At 39.2% G+C, this 17,705-nt stretch overlaps 1 protein-coding gene across 2 annotated transcripts in view; it reads left to right on the top strand.

Annotated features, from left to right (window-relative positions):
* Window positions 1-15,092: 15,092 nt before the first annotated feature.
* The window catches only part of RAB30 (RAB30, member RAS oncogene family), an 80,811-nt gene continuing 78,198 nt past the window's right edge, over window positions 15,093-17,705 (top strand). Inside the window, exon 1 of one of the 2 annotated variants that reach the window (XM_053924386.2) lies at window positions 15,093-15,309. The gene's annotated coding sequence lies outside the window, so the exon portion shown is untranslated. The remainder of the gene's footprint in view (window positions 15,310-17,705) is intronic. The other variant, XM_024572670.4, reaches the window with a different exon arrangement.

The following is a 17,705-nucleotide window of genomic DNA, read 5'->3' as shown; positions in this document are numbered from 1 at the left end:
GGATAAACGGTAATGGAAAAAATACAATGAAAAAATCAGTAAGAAAAAAAGTTAGTTGCTATTATTTGCATTCAGTCCAAAAGCCCAAGGAAGTATAGATAATTCGGAGGTAGAGAGACATCATTCATATAGTAACCCCACCATTTTACCCCAAGTAAACAACATAAACTGGTCTCTCTGGAGACAGGTTTTTTGCAACCATAACATTTGCTGCAACTACAAAACTAGATCAAGAGGCAGTCGTATTGAGAAATTCCAGAAAGCCCTTCTTCTAACCCCTCTTTCATGGTGACTTGAGGAAACTGAGAAAGACCTCTTTTAACTCCTCTACCAGCAAAAGCCCCTATCTCATTCCCACATGAAGTCTTACTATTAGCATTTATTCCTGTGAAGGGGACCATCTTTACCACCCACCCTCTGCTCCAAGTTTTCCTTCTCTCCTCTGTGCTCCCAAGCACCTACTACAAGCATCAATAACAGCACTTTGAATGTACATAGTTGTTTGTGTGCCGGGCTGCCTGCTGAATAACATGTTCCAGTATGCATAAAGGCGATCTTATTCATAGGCTTTGGAGTTAGTGTTGATTATATGATCTTAGGCACATAACTATACCTCTCTCAATCTGGGGTCTCATTTATAAAGCGGGAATATACTTCATAGGATTTCTGTGAACCTTAAATAGGATAACAATTTTTAAAAATATATGGCTCACTGCTATGGTACCCCAATGCCAAACCTACACTCCTTAGCTTGAGCCAGCTCTCTGCTAGTTCTTAGGAATGACAGTGCAAAATGTTATTCACAGAGATATCTTCCTCTGAGTCCCTGGATTTAAGTTTGGAGTCTGAAGAATAAAAATCACTTTCCTGAAAGAACTTAGTGAAAACAAAGGAGATTTTATTCATACACACACACACACACGGCTCATTTTAGGTGTTAAACAAAGCAGCTGTTTTCTCTACCCCTCCCACCCAACAAAATAATAAATACCTTGAGTGTCTATTAAGCGAAAGAATGATGAAGGATTAATTTATTTTATTTAAGCTCTTATAAAATATGAGTTTTCTTTAAATAATTATGAGTAATGTTTCATGAGTGTTTGTTTAATTTTCACAACAACCATATGAAGTAGGTACTACCTTAATCCTCACTTCACACATGAAAAAACTGAGGCCTAGTTATTCATCCACAGTTGAGTGGGAGCCAAGATTAGAATCTGACTCTCAGGCCCATAGTATTTACTGTAGAGAAATACTTATGGTTTAAATACCCAGTTTTCAACCATGCTCAGGGCTAGATCAAAGTTGTGTATATTTGGATTTAGAGCAAACACTGCCTTGGCCTTCGGCAAACACTTCATGGAGACCATCCTGTTCCCTCACCCATAAGACTGTGCCCTCTGAAAAGCAGTGTGCATAGCAGTGCCAGGAATCAGATCCTTTGAAGTACACAGCCCATGAAATCAACCTGTCTGGGCTTTGGCCAATCAGCCAGTTCTGAGTCAGCTGGCAGGCTAAAGGGACAGCAGCTCAGATGTAATCAGTTCCTGAACGGGCTCAACCACGCCACCTCCACCTTCCTCAGCCTTAATTTTATTCTTCCAACCTAATTTCACAAGAAACTTATTTGCAGAGAAAAGCACCACATCTCAGATATGGCCCAGTAACTTCCCCTTAATACCTCCCTTACCAACTGCCCCCACCTCAGGGACAACAAAGATTAACAATAATGCTTGGAAGCTTTGGTAGCCTATTGGAATGGAGTCAAGACTTTGCAGTCAAATCAGCCAGAGTTTAACGTCTTAGCTTTCTAATATTGTTAGATAAATTGTCTTAATTCCTTAAATTTCTATTTTCTTCCTTTAAAAAAAAAATCCTCAACCAAAGATTTGTTCATTGATTTGAGAGAGAGAGAGAGAGAGAGAGAGAGAGAGAGAGAGAGAAACATTTGATTGTTTGCCTCCCACATGGGCCACCCACAACCTAGGTATGTGCCCTGACAGGGGATCGAACCCACAAACTTTTGGTGTATGGGATGGCACTCCAACTGAGCCACATGACCATTGCAAATTTCAATTTTCTCATTGATAAATTAGAGATGACAATATTAACAGTATTTTACAGAGTTTTTCTAAATATTGAGAAACTTCTGAATAAAACTTTGCGTACAGGAAGAGATCAAATGTTAGCTGTAACTGTGTAGCCTTGGGTATGTGAACAATGGAGACTCTCTCACTCTCACCCAGAAAGCTTTTGTGTAACTTCAAAAGCCCCTAGCACAGAGTAAATGCTCAAAACATTAATTTGTGTGATCAAACACTCCCTGCTTTCCAGTTTAACAATAATAGTAAACAACTCTAGTTTTTTCCATTACAAGCCTGGTGAGATGCAAGTGGTCTTGCTGTCATATGTACAAGGGACAACACTTTTTTTTTTTAAAGATTTTATTTATTTATTTTTAGAGAGGGGAAGGGAGGGAGAAAGAGAGGGAGAGAAACAGCAATGTGTGGTTGCCTCTTGTACACCCTGTACTGGGGACCTGGCCTGCAACCCAGGCATGTGCTCTGACTAGGAATCAAACCGGCGACTCGCAGGCCAGCACTCAATCCACTGAGCCTCACCAGCCCCGGTAAAGGAACAACACTTTTGGAGATTAGGTAGGTATCTGGTTGGACTGTATTAGTTTCTGAGGATTTTATGTCAAGGTAAAAGTCATCACTTTAACTAGTCTGATCCTCACAACTAACTTTATGGGGTAGTTCTCATTATCATAATTGGAATTATTTAGAATACAGTTGACTCTTGAACATGGGTCCATTTTATATGTAATTTTTTTTTACAAAAAAACATTTTTTTACATCCACACAGAGAATCACTGTGTGTGGATGGCTATCTGTAGATATACCTGAATTTTCCACTGCACGGGAGGTTGGTACCCCTAACCCTGGTATTTCTTTTACATGTCATTCTCCTCCACCATGAGACAAGGCAGGTTTTAAATTATCTTTCTCTATCTAGATACAATTTTGCTGACAAGGGCACTACCCTAACTGTGTTTTAAGTGGGTATTTGAATGGGGAGGGGTAAAAACAGAAAGCCAGAGATATGTTACTCTCATAAGGTAATGCCGGTCCTTTGGTTGTAGCACATATTAATCAACCTAAGAGCAAGTTGAATACAATCTTTGCTCATAAAAAGAAAAATGAACATGACCATTAGTTAATGCTCAGGAGTTATGGTGTAGTTTTCCCTCATCTATAAAGGACCAAGAAAGGACGGTAGCACTGTATGTTAATGAAGCTATGTTTCTAGGCTGCCTGGATACCCAGAAATGTTTCCTGGGCAGAACTCTTAACCTGGGGCTCAAGAGGGGAGTGTAAGAGAGACTAAAAACATTCCAAATGCATATGTGAAAGGTGGTTAGGATGAGACGGACTTGGTTGTTTCTTTCTGTGTATATGGAGGAGATGACATCTGAGATGGGTCCATAGTTTTTCTAAAATTCTAAGAGGCTCATGGACCCTAAAAACTACTACTCTAAGGTATGAGAAAAATCCCTATTCATTCAACAAACATCCACCAAACTCTACATACAGGCACTATGATGTCTGTGCCCTCATAATGGAGAATAACATGAAAAACAAATATTCTGAATAATTCCAATGATTTATGGTATGAAATAGTTTCTCTCCTTTTTGTTATCAAAACAAGCAGGCTCACCCTCACTGGTGTGTCTCAGTTGGAGAATTGTCCTGTAACCAAAAGGTTGCAGGTTTGAATCCTGGTCAGGGCACATACCTAGGTTGTGGGTTTGATCCTCAGTCCAGGCATGTACAGGAGGCAACCGATCAATGTTTCTCTCTCTCCCTTCCTGTCTCTCTAAAGCAATGAAAAAAATGTCCTCAGGTGAGGGGAATAAAAAAGAAAGCAGGCTCCTTTGTGACATCTCTACCTATCTGCTTCTCTCAATCACCTGAAAAAGACAGACATATAAAGTGCCTAGCACATTGTTAGCCCTCAATCGTTACTTCATTTCCCTTCACTTATCAATTTAAAGCCACATACATCTTCCCCCTTCTTCTCTTCTTTAGTGCTACTTTTAATATTCATTGAAAGGAGGTCTTGCTGTAGGACTATGTTATCCAGGTTGGGAGTAGGAAGTCATGGTGTGATTTCCCTGTATCTGTATGTCTATTAAGGATGGCAGCAGTATAAAAATCCTTAAATAATGTAGGTCAAATACTTTACAGTAAAAAGTTCTGGCACGTAGATGGTACTAAATGAGTAGTGGCTAATAAAAATAAACCAAAAAATTCAAAATTAGAACAACAGGTGCAAACCCAGGGGAAGTGAGAAGTAATACTGGTAAGACTGACCAGGTTTCATAGTCATAACCTGCGAAACTACAAGGAACATTGCAGTATATTCAGTCATTCTGTACATGAGAAGGCTCGGTATTACAGAGCTATTTCACAGGAGTCCAGTTCAGATCAGCCTTAACTTTGCCACTTCTGACATCAACTTACACGAAATTTTGAGATCATAATGCTTGCTGAGTTTGGTTATTGTTATACACATGTGTCTCTCCAGTTAAAATTGGAGGACAGAAACTGAGGACACACAGTCACACATATACACAAAGGGTTTTAGGTGTAGCTGGAGAACACTGAATTGGACTTTGGAATATACTTAATCCAATCTTAGTTTTTACACATGATGAAATTGAGGTCCAGAAAGGGGAAGTGACTTTTCAAGACAAGTTACTGGCAGAGTCAGTACTAGAATCCCAGTTCTGCAGCTTCAAATAAAGACAGATCAAATGTTACATGAAGGCCAGCCCTCCTCAGGGCTCATCTCTTTCTTTGGTACCCTGTATCTTTAAGAACACAGGGCCTTTAATGCTACACAAAACACACTACCCATACCTATCATTGCATGCACATTGTTCAGAACACATTGTCAGGTCCTAATCTCCAACTCTAGCCGCTGACCCCGTACTCTTTCTACCCTAACACACATACTACATACACCACATGTACCCTTTACCTTTTCTGAGTCTTGTTTTCAACAGCTTGATCTACACAAAGGTGTAGATGACTAACAATGGTGTAATAATTTAGCACCTCCTTGGATATCTGTATTTCTAAAGAGGCTTATTAGAAAAAGTTCTGTCCCAAATACTTTTTTTGAACAAGTTGTACATGTAACATTCAAACATTACTTTTTGAAAAATACTTTTTTACTACAAAAATTATAAAAGTGGCAGCACAAGAAAATTTGGTGGGGGGTATAATGGAACTGTTCTCTATCTTTGTTGCGGTGGTGATTACATGACTATGCATTTGTTAAAACTCATAGAACCATACATCAAGAGTCTCACTGTATTAAACATTTTAAACTAACAAATTTTTTTTTAAAGGAGGGGGGAATAAAGCAATTTCATAGCCTATTAATGCCCCTTAGTTTTCCTGCCCAGAGGCAAATAGTCATGGAGGTAGACTTATTGGGGAGATATTTTTGGAAATGATGGTTGTTCGTGATCTTAAACGAGGAACTCTCCCACTCCACTAGAATATATGAGAATGTAACTTTTTGGCTTTTCTCACCTTTCCTCCACAAGACTATTGGCCTAAAGGCATGTCTGCAGTTATCTCGGTGTCCCAGAATCTACCTAGTATATCTGACACCTAGTGGATACTCAATGAATATCTGCTGAAGAAACAAAAGTCGTTTTAAGCACAGGAAATGTGAACTTAGTGGCTATTTTGCAATGTAGTTAATAGTATACAAACATAAGTGGGAAATAAAAGGGCAGAAAATAGGGAAAGATTGAGTGTGATCATGGAAACCTTCAACCTATCTTAATGTTCTATTATAAACATTGGTGCTATGGTGTGCAACAGGAGACCTTTTAATGTCCCTTCATAGAACTACGGCTGATGATGAAAAACCTTACTGGGTGACAGAAAAATAGACCAGGTGGAGGTAACCTAATAATGCTTTACCTAATTACAGAATGAAAAAAATGTACCTATGGCCAAAAAGTTCATTTGGTTTGTTCTGTAAGATGGCTCTAGTAGCGCTTAGTTGTCTTTAACTTCATCTGACACAATTTTGTTACACTGTATTGTGACTGCTGTCATACCAGCATGCATTTTTTAAAAAACTTGTCAAAATTGAATTTTTGTGTAGTTGTTTAAATATTAAAGATGGAAGAAAATGAGCAACATTTTTGGCATATTACACTTTATTTCAGGAAAGGTAAAAACGCAACTGAAATGCAAAGATTTGTTCAGGGCACAAAGGGGCTGTGACTGATGGAATGTGTCACAGTGGTCTGTGAAATTTTGTGTTGGAGATTTCTCGCCGGATGATACTCTACGTCATGTAGACCAATTGAAGTTGAGACACTGAGAACAATCAGTTATTCTATGTGGGAGACAGATTTTTGTGCAATCCACATGACACTTATATTTTGAAAACAATTGTGGGTATACAGCATCATTTAGTACTTGACCTGTAAAAGGTAGAACCAGTGGCTAACTGAGTAAAGGCATACTCAATTGATTAAGGAGAGAGATCCATTGAGTAAATGACATACTCAAAATATCCAAATCAATAGTTATTGGTGAAAATGAAAAATGTATCTTTTATGAAAAAAACTAAACGGACTTTTTGGATATATGGAGATTTAATATATATATTTATATATATAATATAATATATATATATTTCATTCATATATATATGAATGAAACATCTTTGACAAGTCTGCATCATCTTGAAACCTTACATAAAAAATCAGATCCTGAAGGAAAACAGTAATTATTGTCACCTTATACATATTGTCACGTTATACAAAGTCATTTTGGAGTAATTTTGCAGGCTTCTTTTAGAAGATAAATTAAGCGTTACAGTAATGCCTTTATTGGTCATGGCATTAATGCATAATGGCATAAAGCCCAGTTACCAAAAATTATTTTATTCTCACATATCATGGTCTTCTCTGCACTAGGAATCCAGGATTCCAATTAAGTTTCCTGTCCAAGCCTTGAAGAACTTCATCAAGCAATGTTCTATTTCCTTCACTGTCTGATAGTCTACTTCACTAGCACAAAATCTGTCCTAAGAGGCAGGTGATAAGGAGTGATGTAAGTCAATTATTAAAGGACTAAGCAATAAGATTACTATAAATTTTATAAACCTAACTACTTATCTATTAAACAATTGCTGCATGTCTACCGTGTGTATGCCAGGCAGAAGTGTATTACCTATAGGAAGCAATAATCTGGTCTATGAGCCAGTCATTTTGCAACTTTGTGCTACAAGGGAGTTAGATGGTGGAATCAAGTGTTTCTTAGACATCCTAGTTAGCTTTTAGGGTGCACTGTGAATTTTAAGGGTGGTTTTCTAATTCTCTGCATTGGTGCACAATTTGCCACTGGTTCTACCTTTACAGCTCAAGTACTAAATGATGCTGTATACCCACAATTATTTTCAAAATTTGTCATGTGGATTGCACAAAAACTACAACTTAAAAAAGAATACTGAAAATGAAAATTGTTCTGTAAAGTATGGGACACATTGTCACTGTGTTTATGCTTCTAAGTACCAAATCACCTAGATGACCATTGTGGAAAGGAAGTAACTGCAGGTCAACAATCCTTTATCCTAAACCCTTGGGACCAGGTGTGACGCACAATTCAGAAATCCCTGACATTCAGAATGGCAATAAGGTCCATATACTATGTATTATGAAACATCCCCAGCAGGGTCTATGTCAGCAAATTGGTATCAAATGACATCTCTGCAGTGAAGTGAATGAATGCTCACACCTAGCAGCATGGGTAAAACCTGTAAAGTTACACATCTCCACAGATCAAGCCAGGCTGTACTTGCCAGCTGCCCCATTTCCTCACCTGTAAAATGAAGTTCTATTTCTTTAAGAATTGACCAGCGTTAGTGCTTCTCAACCAGAATTGTAATATGTTCCTGTATTATGCACTAATTTAGAGACATCAGCCTAATGGGCCCCATATGGATCAAAAAAGCTTGAAAACCACTATTCACTTTCATTAACATGTTTTTCCAGTCCAGTGTTTTTGTATAAGCTGCTTTACAGCCTTCTAAACAAGCTATGTGAAAACACACCCATTGATACTGATGAGGGGTAGAGGGGGAGAAGGGGCACTAAATCCTTTCCGTTGTAAATTACCAACACAAACCCCAGAAACTGTTTTTTCCTGGGAGGGTAGACAAGATACATTGTAAAAGGGGGGGAAAAACCCACAAAACACCAAAACGAAAAAACCCCAAACCAACCAACCAACCACACACCCACCCACGCCCCCCAGAAAAATGCGGCATTAAACTTCAGCTTATCTATTTTTAAAAACGTGCTTTTAAATAGTTGTGGGACGTTTGTTTTACCACACCATCTTCGTTTCACGTTTTATCTTTGGGAAATGTGGGTGAAGGACCGCATTTGTAGTCTTGACCAAATGGGAGATACTTAAATGTTATATTTACTTCCTTGTTTCCCCTGTAATAGGGGTTCTGAAGTCCCCGGGCCCAGGCCTCTTGAGAATCGGCTGCACTAGACAAGCCAGCGAAGCTTTCCTGGCATTGCAGCCTGCGCTCCGCCTCCTGTCCCCACCCCACTTCGTGGCTAAACGGGCCCCTGGAACCAAAAAGATTGGGGGTAGCAGTTCTTGTGTAGATTTTAAGTTAACAACCCGAGTTTTATTCTTAATTCCTCTGTTTGTTAATGGGTGACCTTGAGCAGATTTGTGCCTTATTTAAAAATGGAAGCCGAAAACATACTTAGTAGTTATTGGCTTTCTGTTGTGGAGAAAGTATCATTTCATTCACTTATTGAACATCTAAGGAAGGATTTTTCCTTTCCACGGTTTGAGGTAGGTTAACGCTGAAATGTCTGAGCAGTGTCTAGAGAAAAAGAGGTACCACCGATTTGAGGCTGATTAGGTGAGGATACACTTGGTGGTGGTGGCAGGCACTTGCCTAGGCTTTTGTAATACACCAGCTGCAGAACCACATACACAAAAAGCTTCCCTCATGGAGCTCATACACCAGTGTACCACTTGAGAATAGTAGCTAGCCCTAACTTTTACTTCTACTTAGGACTCACTAAGATACAAAGTCCCCTCCAATCAGCAAATAAAGCATTCAACCCTACTATAGTATTTCATTTTTCTTGTACCTTGATGAATTTAATGTTCTCAAACTGTGAACCCCTTGTAGAAAAAGTCCATTCATTCATTCTACTGTTACTGAGCTCTTACTATGTTCCATGTGTGGATAGACAAGCTTGGATAATATACACTTTCAGATAACAGCAAAGCAGCCTCTCCCCCTGCCTGTCTCTAACTGAAAACAAATGCAGATAGTTTAGTTCTTTCTAAAAAGTGCATCCTCACCATGAGAAATATGTTAACTTCCTTAAATCCACTTTATGGTATAATCTGATTTTGAATTGAATGAGGTAAGGCATCGTAAGTTTTTCAGTGTGTAGGTCTTAGGTGGAAAAAAAATTACATCTCTATTTTCAGTAACTTCTAATGAAATTTGAATGTAGGCAATAGACCATAGTGTTAGCAGTAAATGTAGACAACTTGAAATATTTGTTCAGTTAATATTACATAATTACATCCAGTGCCAGATCTTGTTAATAAAGCATGTTCCTGTATCAAAAAATTAATTTTTGATAATTATTTCAATATTGGCTCCTTGTATAATCCAATATTCTGTATTTTTTGAAAATGACACTAAAAAGGTTGAGTTTAATGGTCTGATGGATCATAATCACCATGTACCTCTAGAGCTTTGTACTTATTTGTTAATTATGCCATACTTACAGAATGAAATAGATTTAGAACTGGTTGAAACTGCACATACCAAATACTGATACTTGATATCTATAGTAGAGTACTGCAGGGTTTCTTATTAAAAAATGTCTTAAATGCATTTGGGTGAAGGTATAAATCATATATAACTTTTTCATTTCCCTACGAAAACTATTACACACCTTCATTAAGCAATACTTGCTCACATGGTTGGATTATAATCTTCACGGAATATATGTACACAGAAACATTAAAAAAATGGCATCTATGTCTTGGACTTTCAACAATAATGGGTACTGAGCAAAACGGAAAGACTAAATGGGGAACATAAGAGAGGGGGATTACACTTAAGAGGTCTGAATTTGGTAAATTATTTTATCTCAGTGATTTTAAGTGAAATTAGGTGGAGGAATCACCTGATGATGTTATTAAATGGCTATATTCATGAACATATTATATTTAAGTTCATTTTCATATACTTATCCTTGCAATGTTTTTTTTTCTTGCACACACACGAGCAGACACCTTAATTACCCAAACCTGTAAAAACTGAGAAAGAGGGCAGATTTTTCTGGTTAATAATTAACTATGCACATTTGGATTTTAAATCTTGACTTTGGGGCATTTACTACATTTACCTTTAGTGGCATTTTCAAGCCAGAAGTTAAAATTGTATCAATTTGCTATAAACACAACTAAAGAAGACTAGAAAATATGCTTTTCCTGAATATTAACTCAAAGTAAAATGTGAAATGTTAGTTTACATGAGTTAAAGATCATCTTTAGGAAACTCTAACTGCTGAACCCTGTATGGCATGCTCATGTGTCCACTTACAGAAATGTACATTGCAGAAGACTTTTAACTCCATCGAAGGTGGGGCCTGAAAAGATCTTTTGGTAAAATGTATTCCCCCCGCCCCCCCTTAAGCTTGTTAGTCTCAACTCAGTGATCAGGTTAGAATAATTTTAATGTAACTAACTGCTGGGTCTCCATCACCTTTGGGTTGCTGGCATTTCATTTCTGAAACAAGAAAGAAAATTGATTGTATTTTGGAAGAGAGATATAGAAAGGCAGACAACAGACAGCTGTTCTCTCAAATTTCATGGCTTGGAATATAAAAGCATTACTTTAGAACTGTGTAAAGCATGACGTAATTCTAACATTTTTTATAATTTAAAGATTATCTTTTAGAGAACTACAGTGATGCTCAATTAAGATAGGACCTGATTGTCATAATCAACTATGAGCCTTTTTCAAGCTACAGAGGTACACAAGCAAATCTGTTATCACATTTCTGCAGCCACTTCAGGCACTACAATAACCTTAATGACACAACTCAGTAATCAGTATTTTACATTCCTTATGGTAAGGGGTGAAAAGAATTGTTATTGCCCTCTATTACAGGAAGAAGTGAAGCTGTATTTTGGTAATATAGCTTACAGCTTGGTCATGTACGTTTGACTTATCAATAAATTGTTTAAAGAGTAAATCTGAAGTAATACCTATCTTTGGGGTCCTATGTACTTTGGAGCTACTTTCTAACCACACACACACCTGTTCCAAAGCCCTAGCTAAATGCTTTACATAGATTATTTTGTTTAATTCTCTCCCACACCCTTGAGGCTTCGATCACTGAGGTTTAGAATGTTACTAGATTTCAGCTCTGACTGGTATAGCTCAGTGGGTTGGGTGTCATCTCGAAGACAGGGTTCGATACCCCATCAGGTTCCTTGGAGGACTGCAATAGGCAACTGAAGGATGTTTCTTTCCCTCTTTCTCTAAAAATAAAAATAAATAAAATCTTAAAAAGAAAGATTTCAAACTAAAGCAGCAGGAATCCAGAGGTCACTGATATTATCCTCTAAGACACTACAGTGAGTTTTCATTTACCATCTCTCAAAAGGACCTTCCTTCTCCAATAGATCCCTTATGTGTCTGCATCTGGGGGCTGCTTTAAAAATTTCCAGTGCTTGTTCTCTGGCGTCTTGTCTTTATTCTTTAGCAGATATGGTTGAAAGAATGCTACAGGATTTTGAGTGTAAAAAAGCCCGAATTCAGTATTTGAGTCAAATTTGGAGCTAAAGAAGATACAGTATTACATATCATGTATCCAAATAACAAGAATACTAAGATAACATCAAAATTTTTTTAAATTAGGTTTCAGGGAAAGGAGTTACTTAAAAAATTATTTGCAGAAAATTCTAATATCTGGTTGCTTCCACCTAGAGACTTCTTTACCGTACTTTTATCACAGCATTAAGCTCTTACTGGATGTGTCTCTTATCACCTCCTTAGAATTAGGCTAAACCCTTACTCTAAAAAATACCCAGTTAAGTCAAGGTATTTTGGTACACATTCTCGAGGCTAAAATCGATCTTTTCTTCCCTCCCTCCCCAACTACCAAGTATAAATTAATCCCTAGGTGATTTCTTCATCTATACATTTTCACAATTCATTTATGGGTTAATTAGTTATAAACCTAAAGTCTCTGCCAAAACATTACTAGTGTGACTTACTACTGAAAACACAAATATGGGATGTGAAGGGCTACTCTACCCTACCCCTGTACAGTCACCTGTAGTTGAAAAAATACACAATACCTGGTTCCAACCCTGGACAATTTGGCAGGGATGCACGAGCAATAATATATTTTAGAGTTCTATAGATCACAGGTGTCAAACTCAAGGCCCACAGGCGGAATCTGGCCCTCCACCTTGTTTCTACTTGGTAGCAGCTCCGAGCTCCTTGCCCCTAGTTAAGGAGTAGTTACATTTATACAGTCCTAAAATTACATTCGGTCCTTTGAAGGCAACTGCAAGGCTGATGTGACCCCCAGTTAAAATGAGTTTTGACACCCCTGCTATAGATGATCCTGATACTTAACCCTTGTTCCAACAGCAACTCAACTGACTCACTACAATATTCTTTAATGAGTTACCTCTAATTATAATAAAAATCAATGTCCTAATTCTCTTTAGACAGATGGAAAAAAGTAGGTTTCTGTATCTACCTAAAGCATGCCTAATTCCACTTTTCAAAGTTCCCCTAACCCAGTGTTTTCGCTGGAACATTGAGGTTACTGTTTCAGAAGTTGACATGACCAACTCCTCAAAAATTAATTTTGTAAATAAAATTTCCTAAATAACAGTATTAGATTTTTTCCCCCTAAAAATTAAGGGTTAAACCATAGTCTTTTTATAGATATTAGCTAGATCTGTTTCTTTATGGTTAGATGGCCATAGAATGTAAGGCTGGAAAAGCTGCAAACTACCCAAACACATGACACATTACAGAAATCATTACACGTCTCACTTCTCACACACGAGATTTCTGAGAATCTGTTAGGGTTTCTTCCCCCACAAATGTGTCCTCCACAGTAACTCAAATTGAGGAAGTTATTGCTTATATAAAGAAATATGTTACAAAACGAACAAAATTCACTATAATGTTGCATAGGACACAAAAACAGCCTGAATAAAAATAATTTAAGAGTTCAAAACTAAGCCTAAATGTGAACCTCTCTAGTCTATTAAGTTTAAAACACTTCTATAGTTATATTGAAGGTTAGAAAGAAAATAGTAAACATTTTTTCCTTTTCCTGTACTTACCACCATTCCTTAAAAAGGTATTTTTGAATGACAATTATTTGCATGAGCCTTTCCCATTGTTGTATTCATGAATGAATGAGACCAATACATATTACCTTTGTTTTAAAGTAAAACAAACCCACTCATCTTGTGACTCGTTCCCCAAAACAAGATATGTGATTCTTCATAAAACTGTTTTTGTAGTTATCCGCACACATTTAAGAGACTATTTCTACCATGTTTTTATACTTGTAATCAATCATTGGGCCTAGCCTTTCTTTGATAAGAGAATTTATCAGTTACAGTTGTATTAACTCCTAACAGGTGAAGTGCATACCTTACTGACCCAAAGTAACTAGTTAATTTTGTTTTCAGAATAAAGTGCAAAGGAGAGGAAGAAAAAGAGCACAAAATATAGCAGCATTTTTAACCCTTCAGAAACCCTCAGGAGGGGAAGAAAGCTCCCATCTTTCCATAGTGTAGACAGACTCTGAAAAATAAACAAGAGCATTGTTTTAGTAACAATTGATTAAAAAAAAAAAAGTTCCAGATACTAGACAAAATAAAGACTAGTGATTTTGGTTTCAGTTATTAGTTTAAAAAAATTAGTTGTTAAAGTGGTTGTAAATATGGAGTACCACAAATTTAAATAAGCTGGTTATCCATGCTAATGAACATCTCAACTCTGCAGTATTTTAGCGTGTACTCTAAGTTGACCCAAGGACGCATGCTACTCGGGAACCGATCGCAAGCGTCAATAATATCCCCCTTCAACATCTTCCTCCTTTTGCTGGTAGGTACACTCTTTTAGGTTGCTCCTTATCTTTTCTTAATTGCAGAGGCAAAGCACCGTCCGTCCCAAAGCACTTGTCTACCTTCCCAACATCGATTTCTTGGGACCATTTTGTAAATCATTCTGTATGAAAAACCAACGAAGAGTCATAAACCTTCTGGAAGGATAAGGAAGGATGGAAAATAAATTAAAAAATTAAAAATAAATTTGGAAGGGACCGCCCGACTCCGTGCGTGGAAGCCTCTCTAACCACAGACGAGAAGGTCGCTGTCCGGGGTCCCCGCGTCCCAACAAAGTCACCAACCACCCCGACTGTTCTGTTACCTGGTCTAAATAATGCTCGGAGCCGAGAAGCCGGCTGACTCCTTCAGTACCTTACTTAGAAAATGGAGCAAGAGGCGTAAGGGGGCCTATGCAAACCCTGCAGGACCGTGAGAACGAGGCCCACTCGACCTCTGGCTGCCGCCTCCAGCCAGACCCGCCCTACATCTGTCCCCAGGTGAAGCCTCGCCACTCCAGTTCCCAGGTTCGGACCCCCGGATTTTCAATAGGCTTGTCCGCGACCTCACCGTGCCCAACACACTATCACTCTCCTCGCGCGCTCCCTAAAACCTCAGCCCGGCTCCGCAGACACGTCCCAGCACTCCTGACATGGCGGCAGAGTTTCCTTCGCTCCTTTCGTCCTCTCAGGGTGCGTCCGACCTTGGCGCATTTTGGGCATTGTAGTTCCGGCAATAGCCCCAGGGTCCCCACAGGCCGTCAGAAGACTACAATTCCCAGAATGCAGCGCTCCTGAGCATGGCTATTGGGGCCCTTTGGACAGAGGGGTGATGTCATTGCAAAAACCCCACTGCATTCATTGTGCTACGGTCTATCCGCCCCCCCGCCGCTGCTGGGCTTGTGATTGCCGCTCGCTCCAGCTGAGCTAAGAGTAGCAGCGGCATCAGGGCAGGGACTGACTCCAGCCCTTGGACTTAAGACATCTTACCATCTCACGTTGCGTGCGTGACTCATTCGCACTCATTTCTGTTTATGCCTGGGGTGGGGAGAAAAATCCCAAACCAGGTGAGTTGAAGTGATTTATTCAAACGGTTATACCAAGTTATTCCTCCCGCTTAATTCGCAAGGCTTTCTTTTGGGAAGGTGGGGGGAGGGAGGACTGGGGAGGTGCTCGCAAGCGATGCTAAGCGAAAAGCTCTGTGCAATTTGGGTCACTGCAAAGACCAACTCCAGAAACCTTCCCCCGCAGGAGGACAGATTCCTGCCAATTCTCTAGTGCAACTCCCCTCAACCTTTTTGAAGCTGAGAGAGGGGGCTGGGCTGGGGAGGATGTTGGGAAGTGCTCTTGGAAAATCAGAAAAAGGCGGAGGTGGGAGACTGCAGTCCTGTCACAAACGGCCCGAGTGCTGAGGTTTGAGTCTGAAGGGGTGATGCGTGCGGAGAAATGGAGACACTGATTTAATGTGGTCGCACTACTTTAGAACATTTCTGTGTCGCTTGGGCAAGCACACACTATTCGCTTTTAAGATGAGCGGGCTTCCTCTAGGTAGGTTAAGTTTTGAAGAGCTCTAATTTATATGTGTGTCTATATCGTTTACGCCGCCTTTCCTGCTGATTTGAGGTGACAGTGTCCTTTAATGGTGCGCTCCGTGCCAGTTAGAAATATTTCACGTATCTGGGGAAGCTTCTCTTAGGCTGCTGGAAGCAGCATTTTTGTTAAATGTTCTCCCGACTGCAGGATTTCAGGATTGTTTGGAAGTGGAGCCGACAGATTTGTGCTTGTGTGAGTGTTTTAAATTACATTGCAATAGGCTCCTTGCCACTGGCAGTGGTATGTACCATAATGAGCTGCTGTTTCCTGAGGCGCAGTCACCAGTGACAAATAACGGTTTGGAGAAGGGATCATTAATGAAACCTGGGTTAATTTTAAGGCATTAGGGAAAGGGAAAGTTAGAAACAGTGATAACCTTCACTTGGCATTACTGAAAGGTACACATGGAAGAGTGATCCTGGCCGAGGAAGCCAAGGAGCATAGTAGTGGTTTTTAGTTTTTCTTTTTAAAGGAACTGACACATTTAACAGGACAGAAAGCATTCTTGACTTGTATGATGTTGGCTTTCTTGTGAGTTATTAGGATGATTAGTGCCATAAATATTTTACTTTGAGATAAACAACTGGCTGACTCAAGAGCAGATGGGGTCAGTCTTAGCTGAGAGATCTACAACCTTGGAAATGAATGGTCCTGGGGTCAACCACAACCCCCTCTTGCAATGTCAGAAGAAGGAGAAATGCCAGTACTTTAAACTTAACTCTAAAATGCCAAGCCTTTTTAGAAAAACACACACACACATACACACAAGAAAAAAAAATGCCAAACCTTTTTATAGTCAAGTCAGGCATTGGAGGAAAGTATTTACTGGTTGTCTTCTCCTGCTGAACTGATTTTGCCCATTTTTAATTCAGACCGTTAGATCTCCAAAGTTACAGCTGGGTGATGCTTCTTTTAATGCTTCTTGTTACAGAATACAAAGGTTAAACCATTGTATGAGCTTTGTAGTAGAGTGATTTATTGGAATGCAATGAGCAGCTTTTGGATTTGGGGAAAGATGGACTGCCTGGCTTTGCCTCTCTCTCTGTTGCTTACTATCTGCTTTTTTGGCTGCACTTTACCCTTTCCCCCTGTACCTTCCTTTCCCCACTCCTTTACATGTCTTGAAGTTCTTTCACTTTCTTTCCCTGTTTCCCTATTTGCAATTCTCATTTTTCCTCTGTGTTTCAGAATCTCCCTCATCACCAGTATATCACATCTATTTGTTTAAGTCTCTTTTCCAATCTCTGAAAACCCTCCCCACCCCTGCTCTACCTCACCCAGAAACTCCAGGCTGTGTGTGTAGACAGGGTGAATATTTATTCCACAGAATTCCACAGGAGGCTTTATCTTTTCTTTTTCTTGGAGTTGGTGCTTGGCAGCATGAGCAACAATGAGCCTGACCCCTTGGCCTGGTTTGTGGCTCTTGTGACAGACATAACTTGGCTGTAGGCAGCATGAACAGTGAAATGTTGCAGTAGAGCTCATGCCAACTGTATTGCTACCTGTGTTAAGAACTGCCAGTCAGTTAGCAAGGTTTTTTAAATGCTTTACATGAAATATTTTCTTTTTATTTTTTATTCCCCCTGCTCCAGTAATTGGTGGGAAGGCGGTCGGTCTTCTCCCCTTCACTTCTCTTTTGGTTACTGAGGAGCACGATCCAGGTAGCAAAACTGCCTTTTTTGGGGGTGGAGAGAGGGGGACATTTGAGTAAAAAATCTTTCTCTCCCGTGGTTTCTTCTCCTTTGTGGGTGAAAGAAATTTGTTATTTTATACCCCCCTGTTAAGAAAAAGGGTGCGGTGGTAGTTATATTTGTTTAACATTAGTGCTTTTCTAGGCATGGAAAGTCTGTCTGGCGGTTAGACTTTCCAT

Source organism: Desmodus rotundus, chromosome 5 (assembly GCF_022682495.2).
Source record: "Desmodus rotundus isolate HL8 chromosome 5, HLdesRot8A.1, whole genome shotgun sequence".
NCBI classification, from domain to species: domain Eukaryota; kingdom Metazoa; phylum Chordata; class Mammalia; order Chiroptera; family Phyllostomidae; genus Desmodus; species Desmodus rotundus.
Note: the sequence above shows the minus strand (reverse complement) of the source record. Positions and strands in the feature narration are given on the sequence as shown.